This window comes from Filicampus tigris, chromosome 13 (assembly GCF_054856515.1).
Source record: "Filicampus tigris isolate MCC_2025a chromosome 13, RoL_Ftig_1.0, whole genome shotgun sequence".
Taxonomy (NCBI): Eukaryota; Metazoa; Chordata; class Actinopteri; order Syngnathiformes; family Syngnathidae; genus Filicampus; species Filicampus tigris.
In genome coordinates, this window is record NC_141229.1 from 5762428 (window position 1) to 5786685 (window position 24258).

General features: G+C 41.4%; 1 protein-coding gene across 6 annotated transcripts in view; it reads left to right on the forward strand.

The window, feature by feature from the left end:
- The window catches only part of LOC147137341 (uncharacterized), a 144278-nt gene that overhangs the window by 98582 nt on the left and 21438 nt on the right, over window positions 1-24258 (forward strand). For 4 of the 6 annotated variants that reach the window (XR_015089408.1, XR_015089409.1, XM_086050354.1 and 1 more), the window contains exons 1-2: window positions 16231-16555; window positions 19405-19504. The exons of 1 other annotated variant lie outside the window; for it this stretch is intronic. The gene's annotated coding sequence lies outside the window, so the exon portion shown is untranslated. Of the gene's footprint in view, window positions 1-16230; window positions 16556-19404; window positions 19505-24258 lie in introns of those variants that run through there. One more of the 6 variants, XM_086050355.1, reaches the window with a different exon arrangement.

The following is a 24258-nucleotide window of genomic DNA, read 5'->3' on the forward strand; positions in this document are numbered from 1 at the left end:
GTTATTTTTTTTCACGCAACAGTTTTTAAGAGTGAAGTATCTGTACTTCTATTCAAGTGTCACCATTGCTTCTTGCCAAGGCCAAAATGAGTTTGTGTGCCTCGCAGCTCGGTGGCGTGCACCTGCCCGGCCACTTGTACGAAGGAAATTAAAACATCTGAGAAGGAACACTGTCTGCCGGAAGAGTAAACAGTTTGCTGCGTTTGAACGTGGGAGCCCGAATGCATTCATTATGGCGTTGTTGTGCTCTGCATGTCAACACTCAACCGCCCCCGTGTGCTCTCATCACCATGCAAAGCTGATCTCACGCACACACATCGAGACACATGCGGTGGCAGCCCAGATGACTCCGCAACGAGGAAATGACTTTCACTGGACTCTAAAATATTCATATCCTTTTTTTCTTTTGCCGCCTTCTAACAACGCCGCCGTCTCCGCAGGCGTCCCCGCTTATTCGCCGCCTAATTAGCGCCGCTACGCGCCGTCGGGATGGCCAGAAACGTAAATTAGTTGTTGGGATGAAATTTCACCTGAGCGACGCTTTTCTGGAGGAGCGAGATTTCGTGGAATTTGGCGGAAAACATGTCTATGAAATACACGTCGGTATTTTCAATTTTACAACTGAGGGTGGTCCGATGTTGTGAAGTTGCCATCTAATAAGAGAGTGACTGAAGCTGACTTGTAAGCTGTGTAACGCGTTACTCCAATATGTACACTTTTTGCGACTAATCTATCGCGTTGATTTTCCCGGCCAAGTAACCGATGTATCAAAGTCACAAAATGTGATGCATTCATTTTGCTGAGAATTGCCTTTTAACAGCAACGGCAATTGCAGTCGGTTGCCTCTGGGTTACAGCAGAGAGTAACGACAACAATCCTTGGATAAAGATCACACATTTTTCAATCACGGCGATCACTCACGCATGTATGCAACCAAACTACAAGTAAACGAATAATGAAATACAGGAATCACCAGCTACAAGACACACAATTTACTGTTAATTATGGAACACATGAGAAAAAAGAGGTACAGTGTTTACAGATTAAAGTGAGCCATTGTGGGACTTGTTTGCTTCTTGCGATACACTTTAATTGTAGCATTATTTCAGTAGACATGCCGTTCATTTTTCTGTATTCAAACGCTGTAGAGGCGGAAGTCAACCCAAACATATTTTTTTCAAGAATATGTTCCCGGCAGGCCTACCAGTTGAAACACGGCATTCTGATTAATATTGCGTTTGTGGAATATGAGTGAAGCAGCAAAATCCACCCTTTTTTAGCCATCTCACGGGGCGGCCATTTTGTAATTTCTGTCGACTGAAAATGACATCACAGTTGCTCAGGGCTCAGATAACGACCAAACGCGGCTCATCTTCAGAAAACGGGTGAGTCATTTTCTGTCAACAGAATTGACAAAATGGCCGTCCTCGAGATGGCTAAAAACGGGTGGATTTTGCTGCTTAACTCCTATTAGATATTAATCATATTGACTTGTTTCAACTAGTGGGCCTGCATAGAACATCCATCCATCCATTATCGATACCGCTTGTCCTCACAAGGGTCGCAGGGCGTGCTGGAGGCTATCCCAGTTGTCTTCGGGCAGTAGGCGGGGACACCCCGAATTGGTTGCCAGCCAATCGCAGGGCCGCATAGAACATATTCTTGAAAAAAAATATTTTTGGGTTGACTTCCCATTTACTATAATAACCATAGTGGCGTACAATGTGATAAATATAATTTTTAGATATAATACCTTTATCTTATTTTTGACAAACACATAGGCACGACGTTATTTTTATGTTGGTCATGACGAGTGGTACTTTGATTTTTTGAGTTGGTACTTGGTGTAAAGCATTTGCGAAACACTAGAATATAGCTTTTGCTAAACTGTTTGTCACATTTACAGTACATATTCTACGTATTCAATAACTGTGTATATGCAGCAGCTATTCGTTTGATACCAGCAAAGGTGCCGAGCGCCTCGCAAAGTGTAGCGCCACACTTTTTGAAGACGCGGGCTTTTCTGGAATTTGGTTGAAACACATTTCTATGAAAGTGGCAGCCAGAGCCAAGAATGTCTGTGTGTGACAGTGCAAGGTGGGTTGGAGGGGCTGGGGTGGGGTGGTTCTGAAACACCGCTGAAGATACAGAGCGTGAAACGCTTTTCCAGGCAAAGGAAGCGACAGGAGAAGGCTGGTGGGTGGCAAAGCGGCCGCTGTAGCTGCATTTTAAACAGGTTAAAAATGCTTGGTGTTAGATGATGATGCATCATTACATCATCAGCCCGTCTTGTGGAAATTATAAAGCGCCCCACTCGCCCGCCGGCGTCTGCAAATTCGGCGGCCGTCTTAGAGAGTCTGAGCTTTGCGTCACTGTCGAATATGTCATATCAATGTATGACTCCTTTTTTTTTTTTTTTTTATTGTCGTGAATGGATTTGTCACATATCAAAATGAACATGGCCTCGGACCCTTAGGCCATATCAACTCACTCCACAATCACTCCACAACCCAAGATCAGGATTTGAAAACCTAAAAATGTAGATTTGAAAATGGGATCTGAGTTAAAGCCAAAAGCCTCATTTTTATCCACTCCCTCCTGTCTCAGCCAACCCTGGGAAAGGTCCTTGACACAAAAGTTACATTTCCCCTTTTGAATATATCAAATTCTGGGATCATTCTGTCACAGGCGACATTCTTCTCTACTCCCTTATGACTTTAATTCCCCAAAGAAAGGCATTGAACCCCCGAGTCCTAGTGTTCTTTGATTACAGTTGGATTTATATCTACTCCATCTTTAATCAGGGCTTGAGAACCCAAAATACATATTTCCCGGTGAGTGCCAGCCAAAAGAATCAAACCCGGCACCCTTTAAATGACGGGCCATATTCTCATCTACTTTCTCTTTTCTCATTCTTCCCCGGGTTTCATGTCTTAACCCCAAAAGTGACAATACTTCTTTGACTACTAGTCAGGGAAGTCAAGTTTGTGATCATTTGGTCAAAGGAGGACTCTTTTTGTTGATAAGGCATTGAGGCACATAATTGGCCACTTCTTCACAGCTCTAACTGGTCCAGCAGAGGATCTGAACTCTAAAAATAGACCTTAGCACCAAGGCCATAACCTGTCCTTAGTATTAGCTCCGATTTAGGGGATATAGTAAAAAAGCACAAAATGAGACTATTAAGCGTTTTTATGTGGCTCCATTTTGGAAGGAGAGTTTCCATTTTTAATGGGTTTTTATTCATAGATTTCAAGCAACATGATTCATTCTGGTGTTTTAAAATTTGCAACACTTGAACAAACTTGTGATTGTCAATAAAGAATGTGTCACAAGCGATCGTTGGTCATCATTTTCTCTCATTTAGTCCGAGCCTCCCTGCTTAGACCGCTTTTCCAATAACCTGACCCAAAATCAGGTGGAAGAAAATGGATGGATGAATAGGAATTGGAGTTTTGGGGATCTGTGGCCAGAGGATTCCTCCTTTGGGGTTCACAGTAAAGTGGATAAAAATGCAACATGTCTATCAAACTATGATTTATTTTTTAACGTGGTAGATATTGAAAAATGTCATCTGCTGTCTGTATCTGTCTCCATCCATCTATCCAGCACTTTCAGTTTATCCAATGGCGCAAACAGTCAAACACGCACATTTAAAATGTGAACACTTGCAAGCTGCCGGAATCGGGCAAAACTCACCAACACGAACGAGCTCACGTTCCTGACATCACGAATTCAGCCACACCCCTTCAAGAACCCAGTTGTTGTGATTCCCGGGTTGTTTCAATGTATTATTACCCCTAAAAAGTCTCTTTACCTTTTTCTTTAATTGTGTTTATATACCACACACTGCTATTTCACTTTATTAACTAATTCACTGCCCAAAACATTTGTATGTCTTTTCATAGTAGAGCCAAGGAAGTTATTCATATTATTTTTGATTTTTTTTTTTCAAACGTTAGGGTAAAAGAAGGTCTGAAAATGTCTGGCGGTGAATGAGTTAAAAAAATTGAAATGGTTTTCGGGTGCTGAAACGGCATTTCAACTGGTACAAATGAGTTTTCGTAATGCAAGGGGTCACAATGCTGTTCGTATGAAAATTGTGTCAACGTTACACCTGCCTTATTTCTGAAACATATTAGCAGATTTTCCATAATAATCTGTGGCCCGACTGGATTCCCAACTCCCTTTTGCGCCCTTCCCTTGGCATAGAAAGGGAAGACGGCCAAAAGAAAGGGCGGCGATGCCGCTAAGCTAACCTCAGACAACATTAATGGCGCGTGCGTGTGTGTGTAGCCGTCTCATTAAAGCGGATGTGCGTCAGCCCGCTTAGTGTTTACAACAGTTTTACTCAGACATCCACGCTGATTGCAATACAGGAAATTAATTACTCCGAACCACGCCGGGTAATCATCTTGCATTGTAGCTCTATCTCAAAGTCTCGTGATCTGCCGTATGTTGCGTTTTTTAAGAGCGGTCAAGTTCATTTGCATCCCTGCTCTTCATGGCTATGGCCCTGATAGAAATTCCGCCCACGTTCCTAATCCCTTGGAAATGACTAGCACCTGTCACGATATGTCCAAATCGTTGGATAATTAGTCCCACATTGCGGTAAATGTCACAGAGCTACGTTCAGGAATGGAGGCAATTTCACGTCTCACGTTTAGTCCGAAAATAACTACATTGATGGTGTAAAGACAGCACAGACAGCAGAAGTGCGCATAGGTTGGATGGGCTAAAGGAAAAAGAGGCTCTGACATATAAATGAGCAAATGAACTTTTTTTTGTCTGTTTTTCATTTTGGTAGGTGTCTATATAGCCTTAAAAACACAATAATCTGCGGGCCTTCAAAGATGGGTCAAAATCCTCGAAAATGGCTGGCACTCAAGGATTTAGTTGCGCTACGAATGGCTGACGTTTAATGAGTTAAGCAACGGATATTTCTACAGAAATGGTGCAGTTAGGCATGTAAACAAAATATTTCACAACAATCAAAAGGCATATATTCTTTATCCTCTGAAAACAAATTCGACTGCACCTTACTGAATATGTGACTCAATATCCGAAATGTGACCGTCTGTGTGTGTAATATACTGTACAATGCGAAATTTCTTCACACATTACAAAAAAAATATACATGTTTGTGTTTTATGGGGGTGCTGGAAGGGATTAGTGACATTTTGATTCACTACAATGAGGAAACATGATTTGCTCTACAAGCGTTTAATTAAACGGGCGATCGTTGAACAAATTAAAGTGATAAGTCACGGCACCACTGTAGTTGATTATTGCCAATTATTTTGATGCTAGTACTTGACTGTTGACCATTAGGGTTGGAATTAGTGAGGCTTGTATTTATTTAGGGTTTGGTGGCTGATTGTGAACCGTTTGGGTTAGCTACATTGTCTGTGTTTTCATTTCATTAGTAGTCCATCCACTCACCAAGCTTTTTCTGCTCATTTTGTGTGCGCCGCTCTTGTGAGCCGTGCTCTTGATAGATATTGACTTGGCAGCGATATTTTGACTACGGGGACCGTACATTTCAATAATTTCTAATTACACGCACGTAAGCTTCAATAAATCTTATCGCAAGTTTGCGGGCCAACAAATTGCGCCTGTGATCTTGCAACGTCGATAAAATACGAAGGTGCCCGGTTGAATTAGATTTTGTTTTGCCAGATGAAAGACGCAAATATCGCGGCGGTCTTTAATTGCGTCTGCCGTCATTTATCTGTACGACGCTTATATTTGAGTTGCCCCAACTGTCTCGTTGGCGAGGCCCGGCCGTCTTCTTCCGTCTCCACTTTGTTCGAGCTGTTGATTCGGCATCAATCACGGCGGCAATCTAATTTGTCAAAACGTGTCTGTGGCGGGGCCGTGCTTTCTGTCTGGGAGGGAGAGATGTGTGATAAGGCAACAGAGGGACCTCTGCTTCGACTGCCGCCAGGAATAAAAACCAGACTTTGGCACTTTGAAGCCAGTGCGGATCAAAAACACAACAGAGGGGCCTTTGTGCTACAAAGGGAGCGTTTCCCCCTCTCCCCCCTCTTCGCCTTTTCCCGCCACCTTTTGTTTTCAACTCACTTGTCACTCTGTGAGCCCACACATATTCGGTGCAGCCCGCGCTGTAATGTTTGTACGACTCCTGCGAGGAAATGATGTGACTGCGTGCGCCGCTGTGTGATTGCGCATCCCTTGAGGGTTTGGAGCTGGCAGTGCAATTTCGTGCCTATGTTGATATACGGATGATAAAGACGTGCAGTATGTATTTTTGTTATTACTAGCAGCTACCTGGATAAACAGAGGATAGATTAAAAGGGAACTAAACCCAAGTTGTCATAACGTTATTATATTTTATATGTACATAAGTTCCTTATCTTTGCTTACTTTAGGACAAGGTAGTTATTCTACAAAATGCATTTAAAACATTGCATCTACTTTCGTGACGTTCAAAACGTTTTTTTTTTTCAAGAATATGTTCTAGGCAAGCCCACTAGGGCATTCTGATGAATTGCGTTTGTGGAATATGTGTTAATCCATTCGTTTTTAGCTAGCTCTGGGGGCGGCCATTTTGTTTTCCGTCGACTGAAAATGACATCACATCTGCTCACAACGACCAATCACGGCTCAGATTCAGAAAACAGGTCAGCTGTGATTGGTCGTTGTAAGCAGTTGTGATGTCATTTTCAGTCGACAGAAGACAAAATGGCCGCCCCCAGAGATGGCTAAAAACGAGTGCATTTTGCTGATAAATGTATATTACACAAACGCAAAATCAATCATAATGCCGTGTTTCAACTAGTGGGCCCGATACTGATGCCTGGTATCAGTACTCGTCCATTGCTAGTCCACTTGCTCATGGACGCCACACTCTTCACTGATTCCTACAGACTTTTTTTCGCTATTATAGTTAGGGTGCATTCTAGAATTCAATCTGATGCACGAAATCTCCTCTGAGAGTGTGAGAATTTAGAGAGGCAGAGTGTAGTCCCTGTCTTTGAATTTATGAATGACCGTTATTTTGGGCTGTTTCTGGCAGTGCCGACAGTTGTCTGACGGACACACAATTAAACAAAGAATATATGCCTGTCACTATTGTTATACCATTTGTCTCTATGTGCTACTACAGTATTTGTGTGTGAATATTCATTATTTGGGGGAATATCACTCCTGGAATTCGATGATAGTTTTCTATTAGCCCGTCAATAGGATTTCTTATTGACTCCTAGGATTAGCACTGGCGATGTTTCTAAAACCAAGTATTGTATGTGTTGTATTATCCACCCGTTTTTGCCATCTCTGGGGGGCGGCCATTTTGTCACTTCTGTCGACTGAAAATGACATCACAGTTACTCGGGGCTCAGGTAACGACCAATCACGGCTCACCTGCTTTCCGAAGCTGAGCTACAATTGGTCGTGATCTGAGCCCTGTACACTCAGGGAGGGCAGAATCGCACACAGGTCATGTAACACACTTGCTGGAAGCAACACGGTGCATCCAGGGTGCGTTCACAACCACTTGCAAACACACACCGCGCTAATCATTTTTCCTCAATCTTAATGCTTTTAAGATCAGGAGAAGCCAAAATCAAAATCACCGTTACATTTCGATTAATTGCCCAGAGTTTTCCTATCATGTTCTCATTTCAGTTGTACTTTTAAGTTAACATAGTCTTCCTTTTTCGACGCCTCTCACATTGCAGGCTGATTTTCTCCGCCTCTTGCTGAAAGGATCTTTAGTACAAATTGGATTTTTGTCTCACTCTCGCGCTGTCACGTGCCGAAAGACACTGTCACTGTCAGCGCTAATATTAGCAACGTACACTACATCTTGTGTCCCCGTCACACCCCCCCCCCCCCCCCCCCCAATTCCGCTGGTCCACCCCCGGCACCTCTGTTCCCCGACACGTAGTCATTTGTCTTCTCCTTGTCCGCTGCAATGATGTGGGATAACATCGGGGGCCAGCGGAGCAGACAAGGGAGTATTGGAATATCGATTCCGCTCCATTCTCCCTATCCTCTTTTGCTCCAGACCTTTTTTTTTTTTTTTTTTTTGTTCCTTCCCTGGCCTGTGTGATAAAGTGACTGCTGCTGATGGGTTTTTCCCTCCTCCAGTGCATGCGCCCGTGTGTGTGGGCAATTTATTTGCAGCAGCTTTGTGGCCATAAAGGAGCGTTCCTGTACAAGTTGCTCTCTGGCAATTCATATCTATTTGATTGTGTGTTGAATCTATTTGTTTGCCAATGGCTGCACAGGTCGGCTGGACGCCTTTTAGCATTTGCAGAGACATATATTTATCTGTGGTGATAATAATGTGCTGTCTAAAACCCTCGGACAGCATCTTTTGTAGTAGGAAAAGAGTGTTGTCAAGCAAAATGGTCAAATCCACCCATTTGTTGTTGTTTTCATTTTTCAATAACACGACATACAAAAACAAAATATGACAAAAAACACATTTTCATATCCAAGCATGTGAGTCATTGCTGTGATGTGTTTTGAGTCTGTTTCGTCACCCGTTTGTAAACATGTGGATAGCAGACGTCTTTAAAAAAGAGGATTCAAGCTTTTTATTGCCACTTCCAGTTGAAGCATACTGTCAAACTTAACGTAAAACAACGTGTATTACTCGTTTCGCATTTAAAACGACCACATAAATTTCCCTTTGAAGTATGCTAGCTTTATGCTAACACATGATGGGAAACGCCTTAGAGGCTAATGTATAGCATTGGTGTCGTATTCTAACCGTTGGAACACAAATAGTGAAGCAGCATATGTAGACAGGTGATATAAAAATATTCACAGGCATATGATCTTTATCCTCTGTAAAGAACAGCCAATATTACTGCAGCTCAGTTACTTGTATAAACACAACTTTTATTTCTTCCAGAATACAGAAATTTGCATCATTTCAGCAGCAATAGTCGATACTTTGAATTGAAGCAAAAAAAATGTCAAAAAACAGTCAGAATCCTTTACATTTTATTCAATTATGTCACTACCATATGTTTTTATAAACTGCAAACATTGTAAAAGGCTATTTTTCTTACCAACAAAACACATGACAAACATAATGTGAACATAAATGGCATTTCTATGTATTTCAATGTCTTTCCCCATTGAATTTTAATTTGCGATATATAACACAATCTCAAGGCACTACTGAATAATGGCCTTTTTACATGCTGCCAGCATGATCTTAATCTGTAACTTACTCTATCTTCCTTTCCACAGATGCTCCTGACGAATTGAGTAGTGCCACATTTGAAAACATGACATCATCGCCCAAAGTCTTCACAATTATTATACACCCCCCCACCAAAAAAAATGATGCTCGGAAAGAGCCAGCACACATGTGGGTAGCGTGCACTGGCACTAACATGGCTGAGCTACAGTGTTTACATTCTCCCAACAATGTTCTCCCTAAACACAAGACGATGTGGAGCTTTGATATTTACCTCAAGTTCTCTCTCTTTCCCATCTCTCTACACCGTTTCCCACTTCCCTTCCATTAAATCATGGTAGAGTGCGGTTGTTATTTTAGTGGGACTCGATTTGTAGACGCCCATTACAGTTCAAATAATTCCGTGTCTCTCTAGATGGACCTTGTGTTTTATTCCTCTCTCTTATAATAGTCTCTCGACTGGAAGTATATAAAACGGTCATGCTTACTTGAATTGTTGTTTTGCGGCAGTTCTTGGAAACCAATGAGAATTTCATTTTTTATCACTCTACATAATGCAGTTACTGTATACCTTTTTGGCAACCACTGTAGGAATGTCATATCAATGCCGCTAGAGATTAAGTGCACTGCATTAACTGCAAAACATAAAAAACGAATCACAACAGCAAATAAGAAATAAAAGAAACACACAAAAAATGATCACAACAGTAAACCATTCATCACAAAAGTAAACAGTACCTAGTTTTTTGTTTTTGTGATTTTTAATTTGATGTCGTGAAGTTTTGCACTTCAGGGCCACTGTAATTCTGAGTGTATTTGGTCATCGCCAAATTGACAAATATTAACTCATTCATTTGCTGCTACTGTATTACCCATCACAGTGTTCACTTGACTGCAGCACTTTTTTGTGGCTCCTCCATCAGCCACCCAACAAAACCCGTACTGTGCAGTGGAACACGCCGACAGTTTTTTTGTTTGTTTGTTTTTAACTACCTCACCATTAAAAAAAAAAAAAAAAAGAACACTGCAGTGTAAGTGCTTACTTTTGTGTTTCACCAAAGCCCTTATTATGAATGTCTGTGATTCCTGCTTACTTTTGGAACTCAACAACACGCCCGCATGGAACCAGATATGCACACACATGCACAAATACATACAGGTCTTAGCAAAGATCAGCACGGAAGGTTCAAAAGAGGTAATGAGGAATCGCAGTGGAAACACAAACGAGCCACACCTGTGCTAGTCACTGCATATCAAGATAACGGGATTGGCCTTTAAAACAAGATGACAAATACACAACACACCGTCATATTATTCATGGGCTCAAATCGATGCAAAATGTGCTCATTCCCACAAAGGAGGAAGCTTAGAATTGTCCCAAAACGTCAATAGGCAAGCTAGGCCTGCAACCAGTAACTCAATTAACTTGATTATTAAAAAGGTTGAAGCAAAATCTCTACCTCAAAGCTTTGCAAGGACCGATTCTCCTAAAAAGTCGCACGTCATGCAAAAAAGGAGTTGCCGCAAAGGCAACAGAAAACCGTCTGTAAAAGACAGAATGTCCAAAGTTTGGCATCATTTCTCACCAAGAAGATTAAGTGAAATGTGCCATCAAATTTGTTAACTAATTTAATCTAGCCAACCATCGCTAGTTAGAAGGGGTTCTAATGCCGACACAAGTGGTCAAACAACGACACAGCCACTGGTCACTTTTAATCACTTTTTTTGAAGAACCGATAATAAAGCAAACACAATAAACACATTCATACGTTCTCATTCACTGACACCCACGTCACTCACAGGACCAGGCCCCGCCCTTTACAAGCAACCCATACATCCCCAAATCACAGATACTTCTGTAGAAAATATTACTGTACATTATTGTACCTTATAAAAAAAATCACACAGGAACAGCATGATTACATACTAGGATGTTTGGGCATTTTGATAATTCACTCGGCATTTTGCTGCTCCTTCTTGTGTGAGTACCCTGGCCACCAGGGGGCAGTGTAGTCCATACAGACATACTAAACTGCAATAGTATTGATTGATTTTGACTGAGGATAAAGAATATATGCTTGTGAGTATTGTTGTGTGTGTTTAAAGTTCATAAAGGTGGATAACTACAATGATATCAATGCTACTTTTATTAGCACTTCTATGTGTTTTACTGTTATATGTTAGCATTGAGCTAATGGACTCAAGTAAGACAAAGTTATTTGGTAAAGCCTAATTCTTTGTTTTATGTTTAGTTTCACTTAAAATACGTCCGTAACCTAGCTCTGGCATCATTTGTCCCCATTTAATTACTCTTTCGTGCCAAACGTGTCCCCTAAAGTAGACAAAGTCACACACACACACACACACACACACACAGACACGCAAACATGCGCACGCACACACACACTCGAGCGGCCGACCACTCCAGCCCTCAACAGCACCCGAAGTAATTTGTCATGTTCATGATGAATTATACCCTCTACAGTTCATAGCCTACAGAGAGTGAGAGCACATTTTCCCAGCTGTTTATACAAATGTGTGTTCATTGCTCACAGCAAACAAATGAAAGTGACAAAGTGTGACAAGATGAAAAAGTTTGGGCTGCAAAGTGTGGATTGTCCATTCATCTGGATTACATAGCAAAACAGAGCCATCACTCCTGTAGACTCGGAAATCTGCATAGAGTGGTCCGAAGGATACTTTATTGTCCCACTGTAAAGTACCTTCATCGACTCATAGTTAATAATTTTATGAGAATAATGATAAAATATTTAAAGGCAAATGCAGTGGTGCCTTGAGACTTAAAAGTAGGTGCTATTTGATTTTTGTTGTTGTTTTTTTACTTTGCAAGCAAATATTCGAAACACAAACTATCTATGGTGCCTGTGAACACAACTAAACTCATTTAACAGCAAGCGGCAGTTTAGATGACAATTCTTCTTAAAAAATAAATAAAAAATAGGCGTCCAGCTGTTTTAATGTCACACCCACTTGAAGTTTCCTGTCAAACGCTAAAGCTGCGCTTACACCTAACGATTGATTTCACCGTCTCGGGCTGAAAACACAAAGTCAGAAGGAAGCGTTTGGAGTTTTCATGGAGCTGCAGCGCGTTCCCGTCATCTTGATCATTTAGTGTAAGGTGGTAATCTCAACTGTTTTAGATCAGTCTTCTACTATTGTTGGCGTTACAATATCAAACGTTTTGGATTTTAGCACATATGTCAGGCTTTGCAGTGAAGAGTGGCATGGGCGAAGGGGAAACACAAAAATGAAAATGCCAAAAGAATCTCGTTGTAGTCTTGTACATAGTGACCCTGCAAAATATATCGTCTTTGTAAAATCTCAGATTGAGACTATAGGCTGTGATTAAAAATTTATTTTTTTCAAGAATATGTTCTATGCAGACCCAATACTTGAAACACGGCATTCTTGATTAATATTGCATTTGTGGAATATGAGTTAAGCAGCAAAATGCACCCGTTTTTAGCCATCTCTCGGGGCGGCCATTTTGTCACTTTTGTCGACTGAAAATGACATCACAGCTGCTCAGGGCTCAGGTAACGACAAATCACGACTGACCAGTTTTCTGAAACTGAACCGTAGTTGTGATGTCATTTTCAGTCGACAGAAGTGACAAAATGGCCGCCCCCGGAGATGGCTAAAAACGGGTGCATTTTGCTGCTTAGCTCATATTCCACAAATGCAATATTAATCAGAATGCCGTGTTTCAACATAAGGCAGCTACATTAGCAGCATGATTTATCCATGATACAGTATTGACATTTTTTTTTTTTCCCAGTTTTATGTTGTAATTTGGGACTGTATAATCAACTAAAACATGAAGAGATTGTTGTGTCATTGTGCGTTTTCGATATGATTTGAATGAATGAGCCGTCGATTGGCAGTATGGATTGAGCAAAACATTGAGCAAAACTTTGCTTTTTAGTTTGATTTCTTCCTGCTTGTATTATGAGTGTGTTGGACAAGGTTCTGTTCACTCCTGCGGCTGTGCGATGAATATGAAGTTCAATGGAGGATCTCAACTTTTTTTTGCGGCTCAAATAGAAACACCTCAAAGGCGCCTGATGGCGATATTGTCTCAACTGTATTCGCAAAAGGGATTCTATTGCCTGCACGCACGCCGATGGCGGTTCGAATCGAGATGCGCAACCCACGGTGGGTTCGGTGGGGTCACGAGGCGGCGGGCGTTCTCATCAGTTCCTTGGCTCTTAGCCGATGCAGGACTCATAATGCCTCCCTCCCCTGGGTGGCTTTGCTTCTATAATAGCCTGCAACTATTCGGCAGTGGGAAAAGAGCAGGAGGGAAAATGAATTTTCACACAGGTCACGAGGGGAAAACCCACCGAGGGAGGGAGTGTGCTTTCTATTTTTGTTTTGCAGTTTAGGTAAACTGGCTTTAAAGTACAGAACCCCAGACATGACGGGGGGGGGGGGGGGGGGGTGAATTGAGTTGTGGCCACAATGAAGTGTGCACAAAAATGCTAATTTGGAGCCATGATATGGGTTTAACATTAAATATTAATACGTGGGTTTAATATCATTCCTGTGAACAACTTGGACATGTGGGTAAGCAAATGGAGCGCATCTTGGAAACTTATGATGTTCAGTATAGTGGCACACAGGCTCCCACTAGTGGTACGTGAAAGAATTACCGAAACCCAATTATAAATGGCAAATGATTTTTGGTGTCCCCAAGGCAAGGCAAGGCAAATGTATTTACATCGCACATTTTATGCACAAGGCCACTCAATGTGCTTCACACAACCAAAAGCACAACAACTAAAGCATTTATCAACAGAACGCCTTCAGACAATCTAAGGCAAAGCAAAGAGAACAAATGTACCTTATTCCAAAAGATTGAACGACTTTAAAAAAGCAAAGGAAAGAAATCCAAAGTTGCTTTTTGAAATTACTGAAAGGCTGTATCGTGAAACTGAGTTTAATGTGTGTTTAAAAGACCTTCAACAAAGCAATACGGATAAAGCATAGCTTCTAACCTGCATTTAAAAGCATTTATTCTCGGGGTCTGACTTCACTTTTGTTAGCAACTTATTCCATTTGCGTGCAGCATAGCAGCTAAATGCGTGTTTGCCTTGAAACCTGGCCTCCACTTTGAGAACCAAAGGTGACCATATTCACAGAAGAGGGTGGAAAGTTGGGTCAGCAAATCTTCGCTTATATCCACAAATTTTTTTTGTGTATTTTGTGTGCGCATCACACCTACTCCTTTGTGCGCGTTATGTCATTTGTAGCCACGATTTTTTTTTTTTAATCCCCCTTTTCATGTCTGAAGTATAAAAGCACGATGACTCCTCAAAACACGGTTGCATATTACATAGCTTAAAATACACTTGACGTATCACCGGGATGATGTAAGCCACTTTGTTCCATCTTCATAAACTCCCCCGAGGGCCTCGGGCAGCAGAGGTCACTGACACCATTATCCTATTATATGAGAGAATATGAAAACGGTTGATGCGTCTCCAGGTGCAGGGATGCTGCAATTCGATAGAGCCCTTCAAGGTGTGCGCGTGCGTGTGCGACAATAAGCGGCGCGCAGTGAGATGTATTGCGATGTATCCATCGCTCTATTTATGGAAATGGACATCTGACCATCCAAAGCATACCACATCATAGAGCCAAACGTCTGTGAATGGAAAGGATCGTCTCGTAATCCAAAGTGCACCACATCGCATGTTCGGCAACTTTCAGTGGAAACGATCACCCAAAGCATACGTCAAATATCCAACATACGTATATCAGTCCATGGAAATGAACATAATCATACTGTCGAAGTGTAGAAATGAAAAGTTCGTGATCCAAAGCATACCACAACATATGCCCAGAGTCTGCCTATTGAAATGACCAATTGATAATCCAAAGAATACCACATCAATGTCACTCTTCTGTCTACAGAAAAAAAAAACTCATGATACAACATCATACAGTTGGACCAAAATCTGTCCATTGAAAAGAACTCATGATCCAAAGCATACCACATCAAATGTCTAACGCATCTACTGTGTAAAGTATGTTTCTGCTGGTGTCATTCCACGTCCAGCCATCCCGTGTGAAGAGTGTCTCCGCACACTGCCTGCTGTTTAAAAATGAGCCCAAATCTCTGAGGAGGGAATTGAGAATGAGTCAACAAAAGGGAACGAGAGGAGTGAAAACGAGGAGGAGCTCGGTATTACTGCAATGCTATATTTACAGCAATAAATCAGCTTATTTTTTTATTGGCGGTATTGTGCAAAGCTCATATTGCTGACCCTTTGCTGACGCCTCCAGATGTGATGTGTTGTTCTAATAAGAGGAGAGTCACTGAAGGGAAGATAAAAGGCCGGAATAACATCTTCCATATGCAGGGAGGACACAACGGAAAGACGAGAAAACGGATTCTAGCCAGGGTAATATGGCATAGCGTTAGCTGCAAACGAGCTAACAATATGGAGTTATTTGCGAGGGAGATAGACCGGGCCGGTTTGCGCATAGCAAAAATCTGTCTATAATTGAAAGTCCACCAAATCTTTTCTCCTGTTAGCACTCTGACAACCCCTCTCCAGTCTGACGTCACAGCGTATTTTTTAAAATGTGGCACAGCTTTCCGTCGTCGCTCTGTCACAAGTGACCTTGAAGCAACACAAACAGTGGAGCGACACATGTAAACAGATAAAAATACTCACAAGCATATATTCTTTATCCTCTGCAAAGTTGTGACTGACTCCTTTTGTGCCTATATGTCTCTCTCATGCCAAACTCAGGTGGCCACGGCGCACACACCAGAAGGAGGAACACAATGTCCATCTGACTGAAGCAGAAAAATATATCCAAAATTGTTTACACGGTTACATTCTATTTAATTATGTAATTACTGGATGTTTTTTTTAAGTACAATGTTATAGAGCAGGGGTGGCCATTACGTCGATCGCAAAGGCATCGTGGGTAGATCACTAGCCTATCATCTGTCCTCACTACTGTATTGCTACGTTCACACCAACTGTGTTGGGTGCGTTTCTGGCGCGGAGCGAAGCACCGCAAAAGCCGCCCATTCGCTCCACTCGGCGCTAATAAACAAGTCACCTTTTTTGCCATTCCGCCTCGCGGCAGCCAGTCAGCATCGGGCATACTACGTCACACACAGCGTCCCGTTCACTCGGCGGCTTTTTTTTTTTTTTTAACAGTTCTTGAACTTTACAGACAGCGATATTGATAGCATTAGCATAGTGTGCTAAAAGTTGACGCCGAATGGAGCGAATGGGCGGATTGTTGTTGCTGCAAATCTTCTTGAGGCAGCTACTGTCCGGACTATGCGTCCCTGGCTGATTCCATTCAGTGCAAGTCGTCAAGAGTAAGGTAATTACAAAACTTTTTTGTTGTTGTGCTATATAGCTTCATGCAGTCAGGCAAGGTACACCAGCATATACGGTACATTCAAAAGTGATTCTCTATATATTTATAAATAATGTGTTTTGCATTTTTAGTAGGTGGCAGATCATTTTGACTCGGTCATGTCATAAGTAGCTCTCAGGCTGGAAAAGTGTGGGCATCCCTGTTATAGAGTGTCATTTTTCCTGATAAAACATACAAAATGTGTTGCTGCGAGGGAAGGATGGCATTTCCGTTCATCTCAATGGATTTGAGAGTTTTGGGGGTGACAAGTGTGGTCACAGAACAAATCAACTTGTTTCTCTCTGTACATTGTCTAATTTGAAAGAGCCGGGTATGCCTGTTTTTTTTCTCCATATTTAAATGACTACAGAGGCAGCCGCATAGTTTTAGCCATGAACATAGCATAGCATAACATAGCATTACTTTACAAGGACAAAGTTGTCCTACTATGCTTCAAAGTAAGAGTTAGTTTTGGCTCTGAAGTTTTAATTCCAAAGAAAGTTTCATGGGCAATGGGAAATGCATTCCTTGGCAATTGTCGGGTGACTTTCTGCCAAAAATGCTTCCCTGCTGAAAAATTGTTCACGGGGCCTCTATTAATAAAAGTGCTGTCATGTACTGCGGCCAAATTTGGTTAGAGATACGCCGTTGCCAATATTGTACGGATGAATTTAACAATAGTAAAAAAAATAAATTAAAAAAAACTGTCAACACAGCACCGCATTGAATGAGACACACTGACAATGAGAAAAATCAATCACAGAGCACAAATAGACAAACAAACATTCATATTCACACCGATGGACAATTCAGAGTTTTTAATGAACCTAACGTGTATGTTTTGAAAGTCAGAGGGGAAAAAAACACAGAAGCAGAGAGAGAACATGCAAACTCCACACGGGATAGCCAAAACTGAGATTTTATCCTAAAATTTAAGAACTCGAGGGGGGCCTGCTAAACACTAAACACATAATTACACTTGCACGATTTACCTAAATACTCTTAAACTCTACGAAATACTCCCAAAAAGTTAGATAAATACTCTTAAAGTGTAAGTTAACCCAAACATATTTTATACAAGAATATGTTCCCAGTAGACCCACTAGTTGAAACTAAAAGCAGAAGCAGAAAATGCACTCGCAATTAAGCAGAAAATGCACTCGTTTTTATCCATCTCTGGGGGCGGCCATTTTGTCTTCTGTCGACTGAAAATGACATCACAACTGCTCACAACGACCAATCACGACTGACCTCTTTTCTGAATCTGAGCCATGATTGGTCGTTGTGAGCAGTTGTGATGTCATTTTCAGTCGACAGAAGACAAAATGGCCGCCCCCTGAGCTAGCTAAAAACGGATTTCTCATATCCCACAAATGCAATAATCAGAAAACCTTGTTTCAACTAGTGGGCTTGCATAGAACATGTTCTTGAAAAAATATGTTTGGGTTGACCTCCCCTTTTATTTTATTTTGATAACTTTCTTTATTGGAGTACAATTCACAAGTGACAACAACAACAATAGATAAAGGTCATATCTCCAGAGATTTCTTTCCCTTTTAAGTTACTTAACTTACTTCGTTACTTGCTTACCTACTTATCCCGTGATGGATAGATAAAGATTCCAGGCAGTAAAATGCAGACAATGTGACTCTTTCCCTATTATTACTATGTTTATGATCCGTGTATTTTATGTCAGGTACCTTGTTGGGCAGCTAAGGCTTCGGTCAGGCTCGTCGTTAGTAACAATTATTTTTAATGATTTTTTTTTTTTTGATTTGGTTTTCACAGTAATTATTGTATGTCTCTTTTTTGCTTCAGATACACAATATATTTAGTTCGCTTTTTACAAACAGGAAACAAGGGGCCGCGCTCTGCCTATTGCTAGGTAAATTTCGTCATTCTCAGTCCCTCATTTCTGCTGGGCGCACGTGAAACCATGAAAACTACAGCAAGCTGTTAGATGATCTGATAGGCTTACCGATAATCAGCATTGCGTTATCTTCTGCAGAAGTGGCTTGGATGAAAATGATTTTTTTTCAACAAAAACATCCTCCAGGTTTGAGGGGAAAAAAAGGAAGACAATCAAGCATGGCGACAACATGCACTCTACATAAAATTCGAAACCTCAGTATTGCAAGGCAGGCATGTTAACTTTAGCTCACCGTGCTTTCATAATTTCAATGCCTGTTTTTTTTTTTTCTTTCCTCTTTCTATTACTTTCTACCCGGTGACAGAGATGCCTTTCAGGAAATCCTCTATTTAACATTTGACGGCCCTCTTTCTGAGGTTCCATCCTGGTCGAACCTTGCACTGGGTCACACCAGCCATTGCCCTCTCGCTTCTTATTTACAGCAGGAAGCAGGAAACATGTCAGTCTTAAGTCGGACATAAAGTCTATGTGATTGATCCAGATGGCGCACGGATAAAAACCAAGTGGGAGCTAGTGGTATATGCGTGTGTGCGTGTGTGCGTGTGTGTGTTCGCATCACCATTGCAGAACAGAAGCCCGAAATGCTGTGTCAGAAGGCGAGCCATTGATCGATGATAATGAGCGGTCGCTTAAGCTCACGTGTCGGCCCGGGAAAGGAAGAAGGGCTGGAAAGTCTCCTCCGATGAAAAATGCCAGGAGGAGTTATATATAAGGAAAAAAGTAGAGCGAGAGGGGAGAAAAAAAGGATTTGAAGAATGGTGCAGAAGAAGAGAGCAAGAGTACAGGAGTTAGGAAGGATGAGGGAGCGGATCAGTTTGAGGAAAAAAAAAAAAAAAAAAAAAAAAGGTGTTGGATTTTTTTTTTTTTTTTTTTTCCTTTGCAGAAAAGCTGGGCCATCTGGTGAAGTGGAATTGCATTAGCCATGCACATATACGCTCCTCCAGCTCCTCCCGTCTTGGCGCAGTGCTCAGGCTGACAGCAAGGTGAACCAGTCGCAATGGGGACGACACACACACACACACACACACACACACACACACACACACTCACACGTATACGCAACACCACCAACACACGTTCGTTATTTGCAGTACGTCTTACGGCACCTTGGCAGGTGTTAATTAATAACAGGTTAAGTCATCGTAAATTGAAATGATTTCCTTGTGCATGAGAGAAAGAAATATGACAATTTAGACAGGGATGGATTTAAATGAAGCGTAATCAGAGGGGAATTTTCTAAATATTGTGTGTGTACTTCACATGCATATTTGTATAAATATATATATATAAATACATAAACTGCAAACGTTTATGTTCATGTGTATTTTATTGAGCATTTCTTGTTCACTGAAGAAAAAAAAAAAAAATACAGTGATTCCGTTCGTGATGAGTGACCTTGTTTAGAAAAAATTTTACCGAAATTTGAGATACAAGTTTGACGGCAGCGAATGCAATTTGACTCACTTCACCCACTGCGGTTTATCAGATATTGAACAATTGCTGTTTTTTTTCACTCCCAAGTTTTGAAGTTTACCGTCAAGCGAAACATAAAACAAAGAGAATGACATGTTGCCTATTTAAAACACACACAAAACGGACAGACTGGCGAATAAATAGCATCGGCGTCGCACCCTTTCAGCTGCAGATATTTGTATAGTACAGCAGCTGACTGGATTAGTTGTGAAACACTTGGTGTGAGTTGCTGTGTCTGTATTATAACTGCTCCCAGGTAGCCATAACAAGTGACTAACTGACACAAAGAAAACACGGATTATCTAAAAGCGCAGTTTTTGGCCGTGCAATGCCATAGCAATTTAATTAAGAACTTGTTAAGTGATTTGGATTATTATCTACAAAGCCTTTGGGGAAAAAAATCTCGATTTTGAATTCATCTCTTATAAGCTGTTTTTCTTGTCATTAATATATTGGCCCAAGCAAATGTACCTTTATTTTTACAAGGCATTTAAAATGAACAGGACACTGAAGAAATAAGGGTGGTATCATGTTTTTTTTTTTTCCGCATGACTGTACATTAAGATCCAGTTGCGAGGCAAATAGATTCTGTAGATTGGGAAAAATACAATTAACCCTTTCATGCATAGTGGTCACTACAGTGGACAGCTATTTAAAAGTTGCTTTCGCCTATATTAATTAATCTCAATTTTAAAAAAAATATTTTTGACCCCTTTCATGCATTAAGTATGATTTCATGTTATTATTTAAAATATAAACGTATTTTTTAGTTGAATTAATACAGGCGAAAGCAACTTTTAAATAGCTGTCCACTGGAGTGACCACTTTGCATGACAGGGTTATGCTAGTTACCAGGCTACTTCCTGGTTCGTGGGGACTAATATTGGGAATAGAAGGCGGAACCTGACCATTCGCGTTCTGGTGTGGAGGGGGGGGCGGTGTTCGGCTCCATGGCGACCCAAATAGCCAAAATCCAATGCAGCCATTCATGCGACCTCTCATCAGGCAGGCAGGCGGGCAGCATCAAGACTAGCCTTAAAGGGTCAATTAGCCGCCAGTGTGCTAATATTGGATTGAGGAGACGATTGTGATAGCATACAGACTGAGCGCAAGAGGAAAAGATAAGGAGGGCTCAGATAAAAGGCCCACATGGGTAGCCTCTGGCATTGAACAACCATTACAACTCGGCGCTGTAATGTCACCACTCGCAATCGCAACCTATGGCCTTGTCTCTGTTATGTCACCTGCATTACACATAGCTGGTAATGCACTTCCAAATCACACAGACCAAAAATCCAATAAATAGCCCGCTTTGGGATATCAATTTATGTTAATTCCGATTTTCCTTTCCACTTGCTCTCTAGAATTATTTGCCTGTCTTGAATCATTTTAATAGTGAGTACAATAAAGACGCACAAAAAAAAAAAATAGCAAAACCTCAATAGGGTCATTTAAAGCACAAAAATAAACCTATCTAGCGAATGGAAAAAAACGGTAGTGTGGAACAGCTCATGGTCCAAAGCATACCACATCACACAGCCAACATTTATCCATTAGTTGAAAGGATAAGATCATAATCCAAAGTATAACATAACATATGTCCAATAGAAAAGAACAACTCATTATCCAAAGCATACCACATCATATGTTGAATATATCCATGTATGGAAAGGAACACTCCATAACCCAAAGCATACCACATCATACATCCAACGCTTATCTGTTAATGAAAACAAACAGCTCATGATTACACCACGCCATACGCCCAACATCTGTCTGTGGAAAAGACCATCTTGTCATCCAAAGCATACCACATCATATGCGCAATAGGCCTCTATGGCAAGGAACAGCTTTTGATCCAATGTATACCACATCATATGTCCAAAATGTCTGCGGAAAGAAATCGCTATCAGCCGAAGCGTCCCACACTATATTCATCCGAGAGACTGTTTTGTATGCGTAGGGAGATGCTCCTGTTTTAGTTAGCAACATGGTTCAAATGGGGCCAGTCAGAAAACGAAAAAAAAAAAAAGCATCTTCGAAAGGTGGTTGTTAATACCTCTCACTAAACATGTAAACAAGCATCCTTTACCCTAATCATTTACTATAGCTCCGCGTTTGATTAAAAACGATATTACCCACATTCATCTCGACTGCCGAGTAGAAAAGAAAAGCAAACAAACTTTTCAAGTAGTTCCTGCGCGTGTGTGCGTGTGCGAGAGTGGTTGGCGCTAAGAAGAAATCTTAGTTTCTATAGCAACGTGCTCTTATCTCTCCATCAGGCTCTATATACATAGCTCGTCTCTGGGGTGTTCCTTCTCGGGCTCAGCAAAGATATTAGCAATTATGTGCTTGTTAGGAGCCGGCCGCAGATAAGGAAGATGTGTTTTGCGTCTGATTACCTTTGTGGAGAGTTCTCGGGGAGAAAAGCCTGGGAGCCCCCGCGAGGATGACACCCCCTGCCCCCCACACCACCACCACCACCACCCTGAGCTCATTTAGAACGGGCTCCTTGTGGAAAACACGACGCGTCTGCGTGCGCCGGATTATTCCTGAATGAAATATCGAGTAAATAGGAGTTAGTTAGTTGTACTGGCCAATCACAGCACGGTAATGAACTATCCCAACTGACTCGGAAAACACATCGTACCACACCATACGTGCAACATATATCGCTCTAAATTGAACCAAGGTTATTATAGGTAATGAAACTAACAAGATCAGTAAAACTAAGAAAAAAAAATCATTTTTGTTGAAGGGGAAGTCAACCCAAACATATTTTTTTTCAAGAATATGTTTCCCAGCAGGCCCACTAGTTGAAACAAGGCATTCTGATAAATATTGCATTTGTGGAATAAGATTTAATCCACTCGTTTTTAGCCATCTCAGGGGGCGGCCATTTTGTCACTTCTGTCAACTGCTCAGGGCTCAGGTAACGACCAATCATGGCCAATCTGTTTTCTGATGCTGATTGGTCGTTACCTGAGCCCTGAGCAGTTGACAGAAGTGACAAAATGGCCGCCCCCTGAGATGGCTAAAAACTAGTGGATTAACTCTTATTCCACAAACGCAATATTAATCAGAGTGCCGTGTTTCAACTAGTGGGCCTGCTGGCAACATATTCTGGAAAAAAATATGTTTGGGTTGATTTCCCCCTGTAAGGAATCAAAATTAAAACGGGTGCGCTTTGGAAACCATGATAGGTCTCTGCCTTTTACATTTATAAAATGAATTAAAAATCACTAATCAACAATAACCAACAATATGACAAAATCCAAATCTATTATAACTCCTGAAGCAAATGCAACAATTCTGCTTTTGCTCCCATTTTTGTATGCCTATTTCTCCCAATCTTGTTCACAAATTTGGCTACATTTATTTTCCTGAGCACCTCTCTTTTTCCCCGTTAATTCATCCGACTCATATGTGGCATATCAAGATGCTTATTAGACCGCACGATTACCGCAGAGGCTGCCTACAATAAAAGGCCACTCTAAAACGTGCAGTTTTATAGCAAAGCACTAACGGAGCAAACAATTGGCATGCTGACTGTCGCAATGTCCGCCAGAGCTGCTGTCCGTGAACCGATCCATTTTCCTACCATAAGGTGTTTTCGAAAATTTACAACCCCCACTGGTTGACTGGTTTTCATACAGTAAAACTGCTCTCCATTTTTAAAATGGGCGTTTATTGTGGGCGGCCTAATGAACACCTGTGCAAAAAAATCGGTCCTGTCCAAACAGCATCTTGACATGCCATATCTACGAGCTCAATCGAGACGAGAGTCAAAGCCAGAACTTCAGAACCACCAAGTTTCCAAAACCTAAAACTAACCCAGATGCTGAGTTGAATCCACCAAAACTCAACAGGCGCAACTTAGGCTGCTCCAAGCTCAGCAAAATACTTGCATCATCTGCACAACAATGCTATGCTGTTTTTAGCTTCTCGATAAATCAGCGACACAAACTGGAAAAATAAGAAAAAGTAGCCGAAGTATCGATCAGGATATGCCGTGGAGTCTATTTTACGTTTGATAAAGACTCCACAAAGCCAGACAGTTATAGGTTGGTGTTATATAATGATTGTGAGTGGATGAGTCAGGTTGTTGTGTATGTTTGTGTGCGTCGGTTTAGCTGCTTTCGAATACAACGTTGACCCCCCCCCCCCCAATCCACAGCCCCCGTCCGTCCTCTTCCTTCCGCTCCTGTGCCGCTCTCGTGTCACTTTCTGCAGGAGTGCCGTGTAATACAGAATCGTCTCATTG